The following is a 20171-nucleotide window of genomic DNA, read 5'->3' as shown; positions in this document are numbered from 1 at the left end:
CTTCCTCACCTCCTCAGGACAGCCCATTAAAAATCAGAAACATATTTCCCATCTATTAGATTGCTTAGTGCTTCCCCACACCCTAGCAGCAATCAAAATTCCAGGATACAGCCAAGGAAACAGCATTCATATCTGTGGAAATGATTTAGCTGACCAAGCAGCCAAAATCTCAGCTTGAACTCTCCAAATTCCTGAGGGTGTGGCTGCATTTCAGAAGTCCCCATGGAATTTTCACTTTGCCCCAGGCTAGCCTAATCCTCTTAGCCTAACAAAAGAAGAAATAGCCACAGCCCCGAAAAGAATACTTATCACCAAGCTGGAAAAACAACAAATGCAGAGATTAAATTTGATTAGCCTAGCGACTATGGGTTTATAGCTCAAATGGATTTACTCCCTAAGAACTAATCCTTGCCTAAAATGGAACACCTTCATTCATTCAGCCTTGGGGAGCCAGGAAAGCTGGTGGAGCTTGCCCTAAATTATTGGTGGGTGAATTTTCACAGGGCTGCTGTTACTGCCTACCTGTGTGTGTCCTACCTGCTCCAAGCACAACGCATTCAGGACTCTGAAGCTTGCCCGTGGGCAGTTTCCTCTACTGGGTGCCCACTTTGAAACCTGCCAGACTGACTATTCAATTGCCACCCACTCATGCTTTGGTTATAGTCTGCAAGTTTTCCCTGGTGGGTGGAAGTATTCCCCTGTCATACTTCCACAGCCTCTGGGGTAGCAAAAATCCTCTCAGAAAAAAAAAAAAAGAATCATTCCGTTATGGGGGGAGGGGTCCTAAAGAAATACGTAGTGATAGAGGTACACATTTCACTGGATGTTCATTAGCTAAGGTGCTTTCATCCTAACCAATTAACACCTCCATTGTGCCTGTCACCCCCAGTTATTAGGAATGGAAAATTTAAAACCTCCCTTGCTAAATTGTCTGAGGGACTAGGTATTCTCTAGTCCAAAGCCATTAACTTCGTCCTGCTAAACCTTAGATCTAGACCATTTGGTTCCTATAAGCTTAGTTCCTATGAGATAGTAACAGGATGCCCAATGCCACTGTACTTGTGGGTGGAAGCATAGCAGCCAAAGACTCCCTCCTACAATACTGTATTGGGTTGGCTCAGAAAATACCAGAGACTTACTGACTTGTCTCACAGTCCCGTTCTTTAAAAATTCCAACTCAGAAGACTCAGGCCCTGATCCAATTCAGGGTCTACTGGAAATGGCCATCTCTGAACATAATCCTTGGAGTCACAGTGGAAAGGTCCCTTTGAAGTCCTACTCCCCACCCCCCACTGCAGTCAAACTTGGGGGAGTGGAGTCCTGGATCCACCTATCACATATCAAAAGGGCAATGCCACCCACTTGGATTGTGGAACCCACAGGTGACCTGACCTTGAAAATTAAACAAGGTCTGAAGTAGCCAACATCTGAGGTAGAAAGCTGCTTCCAAGACCTCCAGACTGAGAAGTAAATGACAGCAGATGTAGACCACTGACCCAAGAAACCAGACACAGGCTGAGGTTTGCAGTTGCTCCCTCTATAAACTAAGCCCTTTATCTCTCCTTGCAACTATCCTCTCAATCTCCATGGGTTTTTTTTCCCTTTCCCTTTTGCAGGGTACTTATCCCCCTAAATTGTGATTATTGTGTTTTACTCAAGTTCCATGTCTGAACTCAGCATGGATGAGTTCCCCAATTTATTTTTGTACCTCTAGAACATTCTCTCTTGTCCAACACAAGCAAGTGATCATCTTACAACCATCTTATGACCACTTAGTCAGTGGAGATACCCCATCCTTCACTCTACTTGTGGCTCCCCGGATAATATGTCATTTTTGGTTTTCAAGAGCAAGGTCTATGAACCAATGAGATTCTGTATTTTGCCATGCCTCTTTTGCATATTTGGGTATCGAACACTATACGAACAAGGTACTGGAAGAAGGGGGAATCTCAGATCATGAGGAAGATCTAAAGTCCACTTCATTAGAGATGACTGTGGACCCTTTAATAAAGTACCATTGGCTCAGAGTTCTGCCTCAAGTCTCTTTTATTGTAGGTTGGATGATTTTAATCCCAACATAACCTCTGTTTGCCTTGGAGACTGTTAGGTGGCTCAATGGAGAGACTACTGGGCCTGAAGCCAGGAAGACCTGAGTTCAAATCCAGCCACATATTCTCACTAGCTATGTGACCCTAGGCAAGTCATTTAACCTCTGTTTGCATTAATCCCTTTGAGAAGGAAATAGCAACCCACTCTTGTATCTGCCATGGTTGGACATGACTGAACAACTGAACAACAATGTATCAGGAACTGATGGTTGGGATACAAATGCAAAAAGAGAAAGGAGTCTTACTCTCAAGGAGATTAAATTCTAATGGGAAATAAATATATCTAAGTATAATCATAATCAATATAAATAAAATCAAAGGGAGTTTAAATACAAGTTAGAGAAGAAGGCTACTAGCAGGAAACAGGGATAAAGAAAGATTTCAGGCAGAAAATAGTACTTGAGGTATATCTTGAAGGAAAAGAAGCATTTTCTGAGGCATAGTTGGGAAATGGAGTTGTGTGAGAGGAGCAGAGAATGGTCAGTATGACCAGATTTAAGAGTAATGTCCAAAGCATCTGGAAAGATAGAATGGGGCCAGGTTGAGAATGACTTTAAAAGCCAGAGAGAAGATTTGATATATTTTTTTAATTGTAATTATTTTTTTATTGGAAAACAAAATATTCAACTTGGAATCAATTTGAGGCAAATTGTGCCATAAGCAATTAAAAAACAATAAGTGGCTAAACAAAGTTTAAAAAGCAAGTAACAATAGAAGAAAATGTTTTCTGGTACAGTACCAGCAGTACAAAAAAAATAGTGTATGAGTACCTGGATAATACTCCCATTTTGCAATAGTGCAACTATAAGTACATATTGTTGACTGTCCGTAGTCCATGCAGAGTTACAACTCCACACTTCAACAACAATATCCTGACAGCTCCTAAAGAAAACTACTTCTTTAAAAAAAGAAAGACACAACCCAGATGTTCCCTCATTTGACCAACTCCATCTAAGTTCAGATGTGCAGAAGGGCTTAGATATATCCAGAGTAAGCCACATGCAACATACTTTACTTGATCAATTTTCCAAAATAAAGTTTCGGGACAATGACAGTAGATAAGGGGAATAAAAACATGGAGAAATGAAGTCCTAATGACTACACATGCATATCCTTTTGACAGTGAGGGAGAAACCTTTTACAGATAAGTTACAAAGAAAAGGCAAATAAACAATTTTGCACGAGAAATTTAACCGTTCTGTATAATGTCTTCACTTTGCTGTCCTCATTTGTACAAAATCTTCATAGTTTACTTGACCATCACCATCAATATCTGCTTCCCTGATCATTTCATCAACCTTTTCATCTGTTAACTTCTCTCCAAGGTTTGTCATCACATGGTGAAGTTCTGCTACACTAATATAACCATTGTCATCCTTGTCAAACACACAGAAGGCTTCTCTAATTTCTTCTTCACTGTGTGTATCATTCATTTGTCTTGCCATCATAATCAGAAATTCTGGAAAGTCAATTGTGCCATTACCCTCAGCATCTACTTCATTAATCAATCATATCCTGTAATTTGGCTTCTGCGGGCTTCTGCCCAAGTGACCTCATTACAGTTCCCAATTCCTTTGTTGTTACAGTACCCTCTCCATCCTTGTCAAATAGTGAAAAGGCTTCTTTGAATTCTGCAATCTGCTCTTCTGTCAGTTGATCAGCCATGCTGTTAGCATTACTAGTGCCCAAGTTTCTATGAAATAACCTCCACACTCGGTGGCTGCACTCAGACTCAAAGATTTGATATTTGACCCTACAGGCAAGAGAAGGTCACTAGAGTAGATTCAATAGGGGAGTGACATGGTTAGATCCGTGCTTAAAGAAAGTCATTTGGAAGTTCTGTGGAGAGTAGAAAAATTGTGGCAGGGCCTAAACTCAAGTGGTCATTATGTGAGCAGAGAAGAGGAGACACAAATGCAAAAGATACTTTGGAGGTAGAAATGACCAGATTGGAAACTTAAGAGAAATAGGTGGTAAGTTGGAGTGAGGAAGTCAAGAAAGATTCTAAGGTTAAGAAAGTAAGCTGAAAGAATGATGGTGTCTTCAATGGAAATGGGGAAATCTGAAAGACATATGATATTGGTGAGCAGTGAGAAGATAAGTTCTGTTTTCAATGTGTTGAGTTTGATATGTATTTGAGAAATAATTTAAAAATATCTAACAGAGAGGCAATGGTAGAATACTGAAGCTCAGGGAAGTGATGGACTATGAGTTATTGGCATAGAGACAGTGATAAAAAAGATGGAGAAAAAAGCAGAGAAGTATAGAATCTTGTTAAAATGCCATAATTATGGAGCATGATATGGATGATAAAACTACAAAGGAGACTGAGAAGAAGCAGACAGGTAAGACAAGAACCAGGACAGAGCAGTGTCATGAAATCCCAGAGAGATAGAAAGGGTAGTCAAACATGCCAAACACAGCAGAAAGGTCAAATTTACCCTTAAAGACTGGAAAAGGAAAATCAGATTGGACAATTGAGAGATTATCATAACTTTGGAGAGTGGAATTTCAGTTGAGTAAATATAAGCTGCACTCCTCCCCCCCCCAAATCTAACTCAAACCACTCAGTATCATCTATAATTGTCATTGGTTTTTAGTGTATTCTTTTTTTTACCCCTTTTAAAAAGTTTTTGAGTACTGTGGCCTGTATTCAGGGAAAGCCCATGTTAGAACTAATAATGGTAAGATAGTGGCGGAATTAGTAGGTTGTGTGTGTGTGTGTGTGTGTGTGTGTGTCAGAGTGTGTGTGAGTGTGAGTGTGTGTGTCAGTGTATATTAGTGTGTGTGTGTGTGTGTGTGTGAATGGGTGGGTATGTAAGTGTGAGAGAGACACAGAGAGAAAAATAACTGGTCATGGGAAAGTATCCTTTAATTATTGTAGGAGGAGAAGTTAAAGGCTGAAGAGAAACAGAATTCAAAAGAGACAGCATGGTAATAATTGGAAAGGTAGGGGAAAAAGGTCCCAGTAGTCATTACCATCCATGCTAGAGTATTTGAAAAGGATCAGAGTGGAAGAAACCGAAGTTCCTGGATTAATACTCTGTTATCAACTGCAAAAATAATTCTCAAACTGAATCCCTCCCAGAAGTCTTCAAATAAAAATCAGGAAAACCGCTAATCAGGTACATAGTCTAGGAGGGGGTTCCTGTTCACATACAGGAGAATCCTGTTCAAGATTAGACTAGATGATCTTCATGGTCCCATCTAATACTGAGATTGTATTATTTTGTGTTTCTCAGCAGGTCTCCAAAAATGAGAACAGAATTAACATTCATTTAAAAAAATTTAAATGGTCATGTATTTGGCTTCATTGTAAACCATTCCCATCTGGTTTCAAAGGTCAAATTGTAATTATGAGAAGCTCTTAATTATCTTTTCCAGGGGCAGGTAGGTGGCACAGTGCATAGAGCACTGGCCCTGGAGTCAGGAGGCCCTGAGTTCAAATCTGACCTCAGACACTTAACACTTACTAGCCTTGTGACCTTGGGCAAGTCACCTAACCCCAATTGCCCTGCCTTCCCCCCTCCAAAAAGACAAAAAAAAAATAATTATCTTTTCCAGAATTTTAAAATATACCACATGTAAATGACTATGTAAAGGTTTATGTATTCTCCATTCTTCTCATGGATAAGAAATGAATCAAAGGAAACAATGTTATTTGTTCTAGTAGAAATAAATTTTTCCATGAAGTATTCTGTGACAGAGCTCAATATTTGTTTTATATCAGTACCCAGGCTTGATTTCCCAGTTTATTTACTCTATAATTTCTTCAAATGTCAGAGTGGAGAAATATACTCAAAAGAAAAGCCCTTGAATAGAAAGTCCTGCTCATTTCCCATTCTTTTACAGCAATCCTGAAAAGCATCTAAGCCAAATGATCTAATATGGCATCAGTCCCTTCCACAACAGAATGGCTTTCTTTCCTTCACAATTGATGTTCATCTTTTGCTATCTGGGAAACTGAACTCTATTTTAGTCCCTCCATGAGTTACCAGTTTAATGTATTTAAGGAATACAAAGATGTCTAAAACATTGAAGATAATTAAGTCCCACAATTTCCAGACTACACAAAAACAAATTGCCATTATTTATAAAACGCTATAATTGAATATTATCAATATTTCCAGGCCAAGTCTTGCTATGAATTATTTAGTGCATTTGTCCTAATTAAAGATGTATTGGAAGACTGATGTCGAATAACCTGACAAACTACTTTACTTGGCAACAAGTTGTCCATGTAATGACCTCAAACTAAATGTATATAATCCAAGTAGTCATCTGAAACAACATCGAGCAAACTTCAATAATAGGGATTCTACCTGCATATTTACATTAATTTACACAATATTTATTCTGTTTTAAAGATTTATTGTGGTAAGAAAAAGTATTTGAAAGTGAGTATGTAATGATATTCCATGCCTTGTAAAAATCTCTGATTTATTGCTCTAAATGGGACAATAACCTCAGCACAGAGGATTTGGACCATCAGCAGAAAGAAGAAAATTTATACAATTAAATCAAATTATAACAATGGGAATTTTTATTCTGACTATAAAAAGTACTTTAAGGATGTGAGCACCTGGGGAGGGTGGCAGGGCAAAGAGTCGTTTTATGATCATAAAAGTAGTACACAATAAAGTTAGCTTGGGCTATGAGAACATCTTTAAGAAAGGATCACAAGGGAACAAATGGAAGACATATCCCTAAGCTCATTAAGAGCCAGAGTGAAGTGTATAGAAGTGGTGGGGATGCAGGGTCAAAGAGGTAAAACACTTAGTATATTCAAAGAAACATCATTCCTTACAGATGCACTGTCCTTATCGTGAACTGCTTTCAAACTTATTTTACATATCATTTCTGAAAGTTTTTAAAAGATCTTTTCTCCTTGGTTCCAGGGTGTCATAATAAATATGCAATTAAGGGAAACTAAGGCATGAAAGTTCAAGCACAATCTAATTTTTGGTAAAACTAGCAATTACCAATTTTAGAGGTCAATGGACCCCCAGGGACCAGAGACCCACCCATATAATCAGAGCATCCTTTTACACAGTCTACTTACGTAAGTTCATTACATAATGTCAACTGATTTAAACTAAACTAAGATTGACTTACAAAAGGGGTTTTCCAGATCCCTTGGTAACAGGGACACAGAGTTAGTCCACATCCTTGGGAAGTCCCCAACCCCACACTCCTCTGTACTACAGAAACCCAATGCTAGGAAAAAATATCCCATGACCAAGTTGAATCATCCTTCATTCATCTAATTTATCTCCTTCAAGTGGCAGGTTTGCTCAAAGTGACATGTACAATCTCTTATCAAATATTATACTGCTCAAAATGGCATATATAGCCTTCTATCAAGTATCATACTATCATGGCCTGTACAAAACAGTTCTAAATCTAAGCCTTTAAAAATGATTACAACAGTTATTGCTGTGATTAATACTACTCTTGACTAATCAAGCAATAAACAATTTCCCAAGGGACATTCTAGGTAATAAGACAATATGGAAGTCCATGCTTGATGTGTGTGTTTACTTAATACCAATGACTAGGCATAGTATTTCTTTCTTTTTTTTAATAGTATTTTTTTCCCACTTAAATATAAAGACAATTTTTAGCATTCATTTTTAAAAAATAACTCCTTTTTTTTTTTGGAGGGGCAGTTGGGGTTAAGTGACTTGTCCAAGGTCACATGGCTAGTAAGTGAAAGAGGCCAGATTTGAACCCAGGTCCTCCTGACTCCAGGGCTGGTGCTCTATTCACTGCATCACCCAGCCACCCCAGCATTCAGTTTCATAAGATTTGGGCTTCCAAATTTTTTTCTTTCTCCTCCCCTCTTCCTAAAATGGTAAGCAATTTGATATACTGCAGTTCTTTAAAACATATTTTGGGGGCGGCCAGGTAGCACAGCAAGTAAGAGCACCGGCTCCAGTGCTGAGAAGACCTGGAGATCGAATCCCGGGCTCAGACACTTAGCACCCACCCAGAAACACCTGGCCGTGTAACCTTGAGCAAGTTACTTAACCCCAATTGCTTAGGGGTGGCCAGGTGGCTCAGCGAGTAAGAGCACCGGCTCTAGTGTTGGGACGACCTGGACATCGAATCCCGGGCTCAGACACTCAGCACCACACCCAGAAATAACTTGCTGTGTAACCTTGAGCAAGTTACTTAACCCTGATTGCTTAAAAAAAAACAACATATTTTGATATTAATCACAGTTGTGAAAGAAGAAATAGATCAAAAGCGAAAATACACACACACAAATAATAAAGTAAATGAAAACAGTATGCTTTGATCTGCATTCAGAGTCCATCATTTCTTTATCTGAATATGGATAGCATTTTCCTTTGTGAGTCATTTGTACTTGCCTTAGGTCATTGTGTTACTGAGAAGAGCTAAGTCATTCATAGTTGATCATCATACAATGTTGCTGATACTATTTATAATGTTTTCCTGGTTCTACTCGTTTCACTTTGCATCAGTTCATACAAGTCTTTAGAGGTTTTTCTGAAATCTGCCTGCTTATCATTTCTCATTGCACAAGAGTATTTTATTACATTTATATGCCACAGCTTGTTCAGGCATTCCCCAATTGATGGCCATCCCCTCAATTTCCAAAATTTTACTACCCCAAAAAGGGCAGCTACAAATATTTTTGCACATGTAGGTCCGGTTTCCTTTTTTTATGGTCTCTTTGCATACAGACCTAGCAGTGGTATTGCAGGATCAAAGGGATCATTTACAGTTTGGTTGCCCTTTGGGCATAGCTCCAAATTGCTCTCCAGAATGGTTAGATTAGTTTACAACTCCACCAATAGTGCATTAGTGTCCCAATTTTCCCACAGCCTCTCCAACATTTATCATTTTCCTCTTGTCATGTTAGTCAATCTGATAGGTGTGCAGTCGTACCTCAGAGTTGTTTTAATTTGCATTGCTCTGATCAAAAATAATTTAGAGTGTTTCTTCATATGAGTATAGATAGCTTTGATTCTTTTTTGTTTGAAAACTACCTGTTTATATCCTTTGACCATGTATCAATTATGGAATGGCTTGTATTCTTATAAATTTGATTTGCTTCTCTATATATTTGAGAAATGAGACCTTTATCAGAGACACTTGCTGTAAAGATTATTTCCCAGCTTTCTGCTTCCCTTCTAATCTTGGTTGCATTGGTTTTGTTTGGGCAAAAGCTTTGTAACTTAATAATAAAAATTATCTATTTTACATTTTGTAATGCTCTCTAACTCTTGTTTGATCATGAATTTTTCCCTTTTCCATAGATAGGACAGGTTTATTATTCCTTACTCTCCTAATTTGCTTATGTCTAAATCCTGTACTCATTTTGATCTTATCTTCATATATGGTGTGAGATATTGACCTATATCTAGTTTGTGCCGTACTATTTTCCAGTTTTCCCAGCAGTTTTTGTCAAATAGTTAGTTCTCATCCCAACAATTGGGTCTTTGGGTTTATCGAACACTAAGTTACTATAATTATTTACTAACTGTGTTCTCTGTATCCAGTCCATTCCACTGACCTAGTACTCTATTTTTCAGGCAGTACCAGATGGTTTTGATGATTACTGCTGTATAATATAGTTTGAGATCTGGTATTGCTAGGCCACCTTCCTTTGTATTTTTTTTAAAAAATTAATTCCCTTGATATTCTTTGCCTTTTGTTCTTCCAGATGAATTTTGTTGTTGTTGTTGTTTTAGCTCTATGAAATAATTTTTGGTAGTTTGATTAGAATGGCACTGAATTAGTAAATTAGTTTAGGTAGAAGTGTCATTTTTATTATATTATCTCAGCTATCCATGAGCAGATGATATTTTTTTCCAATTGTTTAGATCTGACTTTAATTGTGTGAAAAGTGTTTTGTAATTGTGTTCATATAGTTCCTGGTTTGTCTTGGCAGGTAGACTCTCAAGTATTTTATATTGTTCATGGTTATTTTAAATGGACTTTCTCTTTCTATCTCTTGCTGCTAGGCTTTGTTGGTTATATACAGAAATGCTGATGATTTGTGTGGGTTTATCTTATATCCTGAAACTGCTGAAATTGGTAATTATGTAAAGTAGGTTTTTGTTTGATTCTCTAGAGTTGTTTAAGTGTACTGTCATATAATCTACAAAGAGTGATAGTTTTGCCTATACTAATTCCTTCAATTTCTTTTTATCTCTTATTGCTAAAGCTAACATATCTATTAGAGTACTGAATAATAACGGTGGTAATGGACATCCTTCTTTCACCCTGATCTTATTGGGAAAGCTTCTAGCTTATCCCTATTACATATAATGCTTGTTGATGGTTTTGAATAGATACTGCTTATAATTTTTAGGAACACTCCCTTTGGTCCTATGCTCTCTAGTGTTTTTAATAGGAATAGGTGTTGTATTTCATCAAAAACTTTTTCAGCACCTATTGAGATCATATTGAGATATGATTTCTGTTGGTTTTGTTATTGATATGGTCAGTTATGTTCATAGTTTTCCTAATACTGAACCAAACCTAAATTCCAAGTATAAATCCCACCTGGTCATAATGTACAATCCTTGTGATATATTGCCATAATTGCCTTTCTAGTATTTTGTTCAAAAATTTTGCATCTATATTCATTAGGGAATTTGGTCTATATTTTTCTTTCTCTGTTTTAGTTCTTCTTGGTTTAGGTATCAGTACCATATTTGTGTCATAAAAGGAATTTGGTGGTACTCTTTCTTCACCTATTTTTCTAGATATTTTATATAGTATTGGAATTAATTGGTCTTTAAATGTTTGCTAGAATTCATTTCTGAACCCATCTGGCCCTGGCAATTTTTTCTGAGGGAGTTCATTAATGACTTGTTCAATTTCTTTTTCTAAGATGGAGTTATTGTAATCTACATTTTAATAAATATTCTATGCTTTTGCTCAGATTATCAGATTTATTGGCATACAATTGGGCAAAAATATTTCCTAATAATTGCTTTAATTTCTTCTTCATTGGTGATGACTTCACTCTTTTAATATTTTTATACTGGATATATGGTTTTCTTCTTTCTTCTCTTTAAATCAAATTAATCAATGGTTTGTCTATCTTATTCAATTTTTTTGCATAAAACTAGCTCCTAGTTTTATTTATTAGCACAGTAGTTTTCTTACTTTCAGTTTTATTAATCTCACCTTTGGTTTTAAGGATTTCCAATTTGGTGCTTACCTGGGGATTTTTAAATTTGATATTTTTCTAGCTTTTTTAGTTGCATGACCAATTAATTGATCTACTCTTTCTCTATTTTGTTGATGTAATAATTAAGATAAATAAAATTTCCCCTAAGCACTGCTTTGGCTGAACCCCATGAATTTGAAGTGTTGTTTCATTGTTGTCATTCTCTTGAATGAAACTATTGATTATTTCTATGATTTGTTCTTTGACCTACTTATTCTGTAGTATTAGATTGTTTAGTTTTCAATTAATTTTTAATCTAGCTTTTCCTGGGGCAGCTAGGTGGCACAGTGAATAGAGCACCAGCTCTGGAGTAAGGACAACCTGAGTTCAAATCCAACCTTAGACACTTAATACTTCCTAGCCTTTTGACCTTGGGCAAGTCATTTAACTACAATTTCCCTGCCCTCACCCCTCCAAAAAAGGAAAAAAAATCTAGCTTTCCATTCTACTTTCTTGAATGTAATTTTATTGCATTACAATCCAAAAGGAATGCATTTAATTTTTCTACCTTTCTACATTTCTTTTTGAGGGTTTTATGCCCTAATACATGGTAAGTTTTTGTGCAGGTGTCATATGCTACTGAGAAAAACAAAATATTCCTTTCTGTTCCCATTTCTGTTCCAAAGGTCTGCCATATCTAACTTTTCTGATATTCTATTCACTATCTTAGTTTTTTTTTTAATTTATTTTTGCTTGGATTTATTTATCAAGTTCTGAGAGGCAGTTAAAGTCCTCCACTCCCATAATTTTGCTGTCTATTTCTTCCTCTAACTCACTTAACTTCTCCTTTAAGAATATGGATGCTTTTTTTTTTGAGGGCAATCAGGGTTAAATGACTTGCCCAAGGTCACATGCTAGTTTTTTTTTTAAGCAATCGGGGTTAAGTAACTTGCTCAAGGTTACATGGCCAGTTATCTCTGGGTGTGGTGCTGAGTATCCAAGCCCAGATTTGATCCCCAGGTCATCCTGACACTGGAGCCAGTGCTCTTACTCACTGAGCCACCTGGCTGCCCCTCACATGGCTAGTTTTTGTGTTAAGTACCTGAGGCCAGATTTAAACTCAGGTCCTCCTGACTCCAGGGATGGTGCTCTATTCACTTCACCACCTAGCCACCCCTCAAGAATTTGGATGCTATACCACTTGTTGCAAATGTTTAGTATTGATAATACTGCATTGTCTATGGTACCTTTCAGCAAAATATAGTTTCCTTCCTTATCTCTTTTAATTAGATCTATTTTTGCTTTTGCTTTGGCAATCAGGATTGCTACCCCAGCTCTTTTTTTATTTATTTCAGTTGAAAAAATAATAGATTTTGTTCCAGCTCTTTACCTTCACCTTGTGTATTTCTCTCTGCTTTTAAAGTGTGTTTCTTGTAAACAATATATTGTAGGATTCTGGTTGCTCATCTTGCCAGCCAGTAACTTGGCTTTTGAGCTCTTTTCCATGGTAGAACTCTGCTTCCTGAGCAGAGAGAGCTTTGTCCCAAATCACTGGGGTTTTTGCAAATGTTGTCAGAGTCTGAGGAGGGTGTCCTCTCTACAGCCACCATGAGCTCTGGCACACTGACATTTCTCACCCCAAGACCACCACCCAAGACTGCGATCCAGATCCAAGCAGATCAAAGCAAGATCAGTTATCCTCTGAATGGCTGTTTGGTCCCCCTACAATCTGCAGACTAGGAGCTCCAGAGGCAGCCATGCAGCAGCAGCTACAGTTGCTGCACCTCTGCCACCTCTCACCCCAGGGGCAGGAGCTAGACCCCACTCTTCTATCACCCAGTTCCAACAGAGTTCCACACTGACCTTTTACTTTCTGTTTGGTGTTTATGGATTGAGAAGTCTGGAAACCACCACACCTGCTGGTGATTCACTCTCCTGAAGTCTGCTCTGGCCAGTCTGTGCCACTGCTTGGGGCCACCCTGGGTCTGGGACCACGTGGCTCACTTGGGACTGCACTTGGCTCACAGCCTGGTGTGATAGACCCTCCCTGTCAGCCTTCCAGGCTGCCTTCAGTGGGATATTTGTTTCTCTCTGTCACATTATGGGTTCTGTAGCTCTAAAATTTGTTTAGAGTCATTTTTTACAGGTATTAGAAGTGATTGGAGCAGGAACTCATGCCAAGTCCATGCTTTGACTACACCATCTTGGCTCTGCCTCAGCAGGAGGCTTTACCATAGCACAGATAAGCAACCAAGGCCCCTTGGTCCTAGCTCAGCAGAGTAGTGGCGCAGCAGGCAAATTGCCAGACCCCTGAACCCTGGCAAAACAGGCATGATTCGGCCAGTTCACCCTAGTGCAGTGGGCAAGACATAAGTACTTGAGGCCCTGGCATGGAAATCTATTGACCAGGCCCCTGGCCTCTAACACAAGAAACTTGGGACAGTGCCTCTTGTGCCCTGGGAGGAGACCTCAACTTTTAAAAATGAGCAAGAAACCAAAAAGAGCCCTGGCCATAGAAAGTTATTATGGTGACAGGGAAGATCAATATACAAACTCAGAAGTGGACAACACTGTCAAGGTGCCTATATGTGAAGCATCAAAGGGGAAAGAGAATTGGTTTCAAGTCCAAAATGTCCCCTTAGAAGAGCTCAAAAAAGATCTTAAAAATCAAATAAGAGAGGTAGAAGAAATTTGGGGAAAAGAAATGAGAGTTGTGCAACAGATTTATAAAAAAAAATCACCAGCTTAGACAACAAAGAACAAAATCTGACTGAAGGAAAAAAAAAACTCCTTAAAAATATAATTGGCTAAATGGAAAAAAAAATCCACTGAAGAAAACAACTCTTTTAAAAGTAGAATTGGCCAAATGGAAAAAGAGGTACAAAAGTTAACTAAAGAAAATAATTCCTTAAAAACTAGATTGGGTTTGTGAAAACTAATGACTCTATGAGACATAAAGAATCAGTCAAACAAAATTAAAAGAATACAAAAAAAACTAGAAGAAAATGTAAAATACTTCATTGAACAAACAACTAACCAGGAAAATAGATCCAGGAGAGATAATTAAATTATTAGTTATTGGACTTATATTTCTTGATATTATTGAACTACCTGAAAGTCATGATGAAAGAAAGAGCTTGGACAGCATCTTTCAAGATATTATTAAGGAAAACTTGATATCCTGTTATTCCAGAATCAGAGGGTACATTAGTCCTTGAAAGAATCCACCAATCACTTCCTGAAAGAGATCCCCAAATGAAAACTCCAGGGTATATTTTAGCCAAATACCAGAATTATCAGGTCAAGGAGCAAATATTGCAAGCAGCCAGAAAGAAACAATTCAAATATCAAGGGGCCACAGTTAAGATTAAAAAGAATTTAGCAGCTTCTACATTAAGGATCAGAGGAATTGGAATTTGATTTTCCAGAAGGCAAAAGAGCTTAGATTACAACAAAGAATCAATGACCCAGAAAAATTTAGCATAATATCTCAGGGGAAAAGATTGATATTCAATGAAATAGGGGACTTTCAAACTTTCCTGATGAACAGACCAGAGCTGAATAGTAAATTCAATCTTCAAATACAAGACTCAAGAGAAGCATAAAAAGATAAATAAGAAAAGGGGAAAAAAACATGTTATTCAGTAAGATTAAACTGTTTATATCCCTACATGGGAAGATGGTACTTGTAAACTTTGAGAACTGTATCTCTCTCTATTAGTGCATTTAGAAGGAGTGTATATAGATAGAGGGAATGGGTAAAAGTTGATTTTGATGTGATGATACAAAAAATATGAAAGGGAGAGTGAGAATAGGGAAAATTACATCACATGAAGAGGCACAAAAGATCTGTTACAGGAGAGGAAAAGAAGGGAGGGGTGAGCATTGTTTGAACCTTATTCTCATCAGATTTAGCTCAAAGAGGGAATACCATCCACACCCAGTTGGGTATAGAAGTTTATCTTAGCCCCTAAAGAAGTAGGAGGAGAAAAGGAGAAAAAAGAGGGAAGAGTGGGCAGGTAGAAGGGAGGGCAAAAGGAGGAAGGGAAAGGGCAAAGAAAAGCAAGGGGAGCTGATAAAAGGGAGGGTAGATTGAGGGAGGTCATGGTCAGAAGCAAAACACTGGTCAGGAGGGAAAGGGTAAAAGGAAAGAGAAAACAATAAACAAGGTTGAAAATAAGATGGAGGGAAATATACCATTAGTAAGCATAACTGTGAATGTGAATGGGATGAATTGTCCCATTAAACAGAAGTGGAGAGCAGACTGGATTAAAAACCAGAATCCCACAATATGTTGTTTACAAGAAACATATTTGAAGCAGACAGATACATACAGAGTAAACATAAAAGACTGGAGTAGAATCTATTATGCTTCAGCTGAAGTAAAAAAAAAAGTAAAAAAAGACACAGGGATAGCATTCTTGATCTCAGACAAAGCAAAATCAAAAATAGATCTTTAATTAGATCTAAGATATCTAGAGAGCAAAGGAAGGAAACTATATACTTCTAAAAGGCAACATAGACAATGAAGTAATTTAAACATACATTCACCAAGTATTAAAAGCATCCAAATTCTTAGAGAAGAAGTTGTGAGTTACAGGAAAAAACAGATAGCAAAATTATACTAGTGGGGGACCTCAACCTCTCCCTCCCAGAACTAGATAAATCTAACCACATAATAAACAAGAAAGAAGCTAAGGAGTTGAGCAAAATTTTAGAAAAGTTAAATATGATAGATCTCTGGAGAACACTAAATGGGTATAGTAAGAAATATACCTTTTTTCTCAGTGGTACATGGCACCTACACAAAAACTGACCATGTATCAGGACATAAAAATATCACAATCCAGTGCAGGAAGGAAGAATTATTAAATGTATCCTTTTCACATCTTGATGCAACAAAAATTACATGTAATAAAGGGCCATGGAAAAATTGACTAAAAAATAATTGGAAACTAAAAAAAAATGTAAAGATTGAGTGAGTCAAACAACAAATCATAGAAACAATAATTTCATCAAACAGAATAACAATAATAAGACAACATACCAAAACTTATGGGATGCAGCCAAAGCAAAGGAAATTTTATATCTCTAAATGCTTAAATGAATAAAATACAGAAAAAGGAGATCAATGGATTGGTCATGCAACTACAGAAGCTAAAAATGAGCAAATTAAAAATTCCCAATTAAATATCAAATTAGAAATTATGAAAAAGAAAGAGAGATTAATAAAGTTGAAACTAAGAAAATAATTGAACTAAATGAAATAACTAAATAAGAGCTGGTTTTGTAGAAAGAAACAAAAAACAGATAATCTTTGGTCAATTTGATTTAAAAAAGAAAGAAAATTAAATTACTAATAACAAAAATGAAAAGAGTGAATTCACCACCAATGAAAAGAAAATTAAATCAATAATTAGGAACTATTTTGCCCAACTGTATGCCAATAAATCTGACAATCTAAATAAAATGGATAAATATTTACAAAAATATAAATTGCCAAGATTAACAGAAGAGGAAATAAAATACTTAAATAGCCCCATTTCAGAAAAAAAGAGATTGAATAAGCACCCATGAGCTCCCTAAGAAAAAAATCTCTAAGACCAGAGGGACTTACAAGAGAATTTTAGCAAACATTTAAAGTACAATTAGTTCCAACACTATATAAACTATTTGGAAAAATAGGTGGAGTCCTACCAAATTACTTTTATTACTCAAATATGGTGCCGAAACCTAAACAAGGAAGAGCAAAAACAAAGAAAGAACATTATAGAACAATTTCCCTAATGAATATTGATGCAAAAATTTAAATCAAACATTAGCAAAGAGATTATAGTAATTCACCACCAGGATAATATGCTATGACCATGTGGGATTTATACCAGTAATGCTGGTTAAATATTAGGAAAAGTATCAGCATCATTGACCATATCAATAACAAAACTATCAGAAACCATAGGATTATCTTAATAGATGCAGAAAAAGCTTTTGACAAAATACAACACCCATTTCTATTAAAACACTAGAAAACATAGGAATGCAATGGAGTTTTCCTTAAAATGATAAGCTGTATCTATCAAAAACCATCAGCAAACATTATATGTAATGGGAATAAGGTAGAAGCCTTCCTAATAAGATCAGGGGTGAAACTAGGGTGCCTATTAACCACCACTATTACTCAATATTGCACTAGAAATGTTAGCTTTAGCGATGAAGAAGAAAAAGCAATTAAAGGAATTAGAACAGGCAATGAGAAAACAAAACTATCACTTTTTGCAGATTATATGATAGTATACTTAGATAACTCCAGACAATCAAATAACAACCTACTTTAAATAATAAACAACTTCAGCAAAGCTGCAGGATATAAGACAAAGCCTCACAAATCATAAGTATTTCTGTATATGACCAACAAACCTTATCAGGAAGAGATAAAAAGAGAAATTCCATTTAAGATAACCATAAACAATATAAAATACTTGGGAGTCAAGACAAGTCAAACCAATACTTGGGAGCCAAGACAAATCCAGGAACTATATGAATACAATTACAAAACACTTTTCATACAAATAAAGTAAGATCTAAACAATTGGGAAAATATCAATTGTTCATGGATAGACTGAGTTAATATAATAAAAATCACAATTCTACCTAAATTAATTTACTTATCCAGTGCCTTATCAATCAAACTACCAAAAAATATTTTATAGAGCTAGAAAAAAATAACAAAATTCATTTGGAAGATCAAAAGGTTAAGAATATCAAGGGAATTAATGGAAAAAAAATACAAAGGAAGGTGGCCTAGCTGTATCAGATTTAAAACTATATTACAAAGCAGGAGTCATGAAACTATTTGGTACTGGCTAAGAAATAGAGTGGAGAATCAGTCAAATAAGTTAGGTACAATAGAAACAGTAGTCAATGACTATAGTAATCTAATGTTTGATAGACCCAAAGATTCCATTTTCTGGGAGAGGAACTCACTATTTGGCAAAAACTGTTGGGAAAACTGGAAAACAGTATGGCAAAAACTAGGCATAGACCAACATCTTACAGCCTATACCAAAATAAGTTCAAAATGGGTACATGGTTTAGACATAAAGGGTGATACCATAAGCAAATTAGGAAAGCAAGATCTATGGAGAAGGGAAGAATTTATGACTAAACAAAAGATAGAGAATATTATGAAATGCAAATAAGATAAGTTTGATTACATTAAATTAAAAGTATTTTACACAAACAAAACAAATGCAGCCAAGATTAGAAGGCAAGCAGAAAGATGGAAAACAATCTTTACAGCCAGTATTCCTGATAAAGGCATCATTTTTCAAACATATAGGGAACTGAATCAAATTTATAAGAATACAAGTTGTTCCCCAATTGATAAATGGTTAAAGGATATGAACAGGCAGCTTTCAGATAAAAAAATTAAAGCTATCTATAATCACATGAAAATATGCTATATACCACTATTGATAAGAGAAGGGCAAATCAAATTAAAACAGCTCTGAGATACCACTTCAGACATGACACCATGACAGAAAAGGAAAATGATAAATATTGGATAAGATGTGGGAAAATTAGGACTCTAATGCATTGCTAGTGGAGTTATGTTAAGCCATTCTGGAGAGCAATTTGGAACTATGCCCAAAGGACTATAAAACTATGCACAACTTTTGTTCCAGCAATACCACTACCAGGACTGTATCTCAAAAAGATCATAAAAAGAGGAAAGGGTTTACATGTACAAAAATATTTATAGCAGCTCTTTTGGTGGTGGCAAAAAAATGGAAATTGAGGGGATTCCTATCAATTGAGGAAATAGATGACTGAGTTGTGCTATAATAATGTAATGGAATACTACTGTGTTATAATAAATAATGAGTATGTGGATTTCAGAAAAAAAAACATGGAAAGACTTATATGAACTGATATTGAGTGCAGCGAGCAGAAACAGGAAAGCATTGTACACAGTAACAGCAACATTAAGCGATGAGCAATTTTGATAGATTTAGCTCTTCTTAGTGATACAATGACTCAAGACAATTCCAAAAGACCCATGATGGAAAATGCTATCCGCATCCAGAGAAACAAACTATGGAGTCTTAATGGAGATTTAAGCACTTTACTTTCACTTTTTTGTTTTTTGTTGTTTCTTATTCATGGTTTCTTCCCTTTTTTAAAATTATTTTTTACAACATGACTAATATGGAAATATGTTTATATGATTGTCCATGTATAACCTATACCAGATTGTTTGCTGTCTTGGGGAGGAGAGAGGGAAGGAAGGGAGGGGGAAATTTAGAACTCAAAATCTTACAAAAATGAATGTTGAAAACTATCTTTACATGTAATTGGAAAAAGATAAAATACTATTAAGTGGGGAGAAAAGAAAAACATAAAAGAGGAGAGAAAACAGTATCCTCAAAAAAGAAAGAAAATTATCCAGAAAAAAACTTAATAGGTCAGAGTTGTGAGATAGTAAATCACTTAAACACAGAACGTTAGTGATCTCTAAAGGTCAACAACTTTGAGTTTTAATAATCCATGGATCAAAAAACAAGATGAACAAGGAACTGGACAGTATCTTACTATCACAAGGGCAGAAAGATGTTGTTTTTGGACACTGAGAAAAATATGCAAGAAAATGGACAAGGAGAAAACAATAGATCTCATATAAAAACTAGGACAAAAAAATCCACAGAATCACTATCATTTTGCATGTATATCCAAGACATAACATTTGTTACTCATATAAACATCACTCAGTTTAAAAATTAACTATTGCTTATTCCTGCAATAATCTGTTGCTTTAATAAGCCAATGGAAAAAAATTAGGCCTTTGCTATTTCACAACAAGAACATAATGTTCAGGGTGAATAGGACCAAATTAATGTGCTTCTGTCTTTCTT

At 36.2% G+C, this 20171-nt stretch overlaps 1 pseudogene; it reads right to left on the bottom strand.

Annotated features, from left to right (window-relative positions):
- Window positions 1-2781: 2781 nt before the first annotated feature.
- Window positions 2782-3839, bottom strand: LOC138142623 (calmodulin-1-like; annotated as a pseudogene).
- Window positions 3840-20171: the final 16332 nt, after the last annotated feature.

Source organism: Petaurus breviceps, unplaced genomic scaffold, assembly GCF_028583685.1.
Source record: "Petaurus breviceps papuanus isolate PSGF00001 unplaced genomic scaffold, PetGlider_PUasm1.0 90601, whole genome shotgun sequence".
Classification (NCBI taxonomy): Eukaryota; Metazoa; Chordata; class Mammalia; order Diprotodontia; family Petauridae; genus Petaurus; species Petaurus breviceps.
Note: the sequence above shows the minus strand (reverse complement) of the source record. Positions and strands in the feature narration are given on the sequence as shown.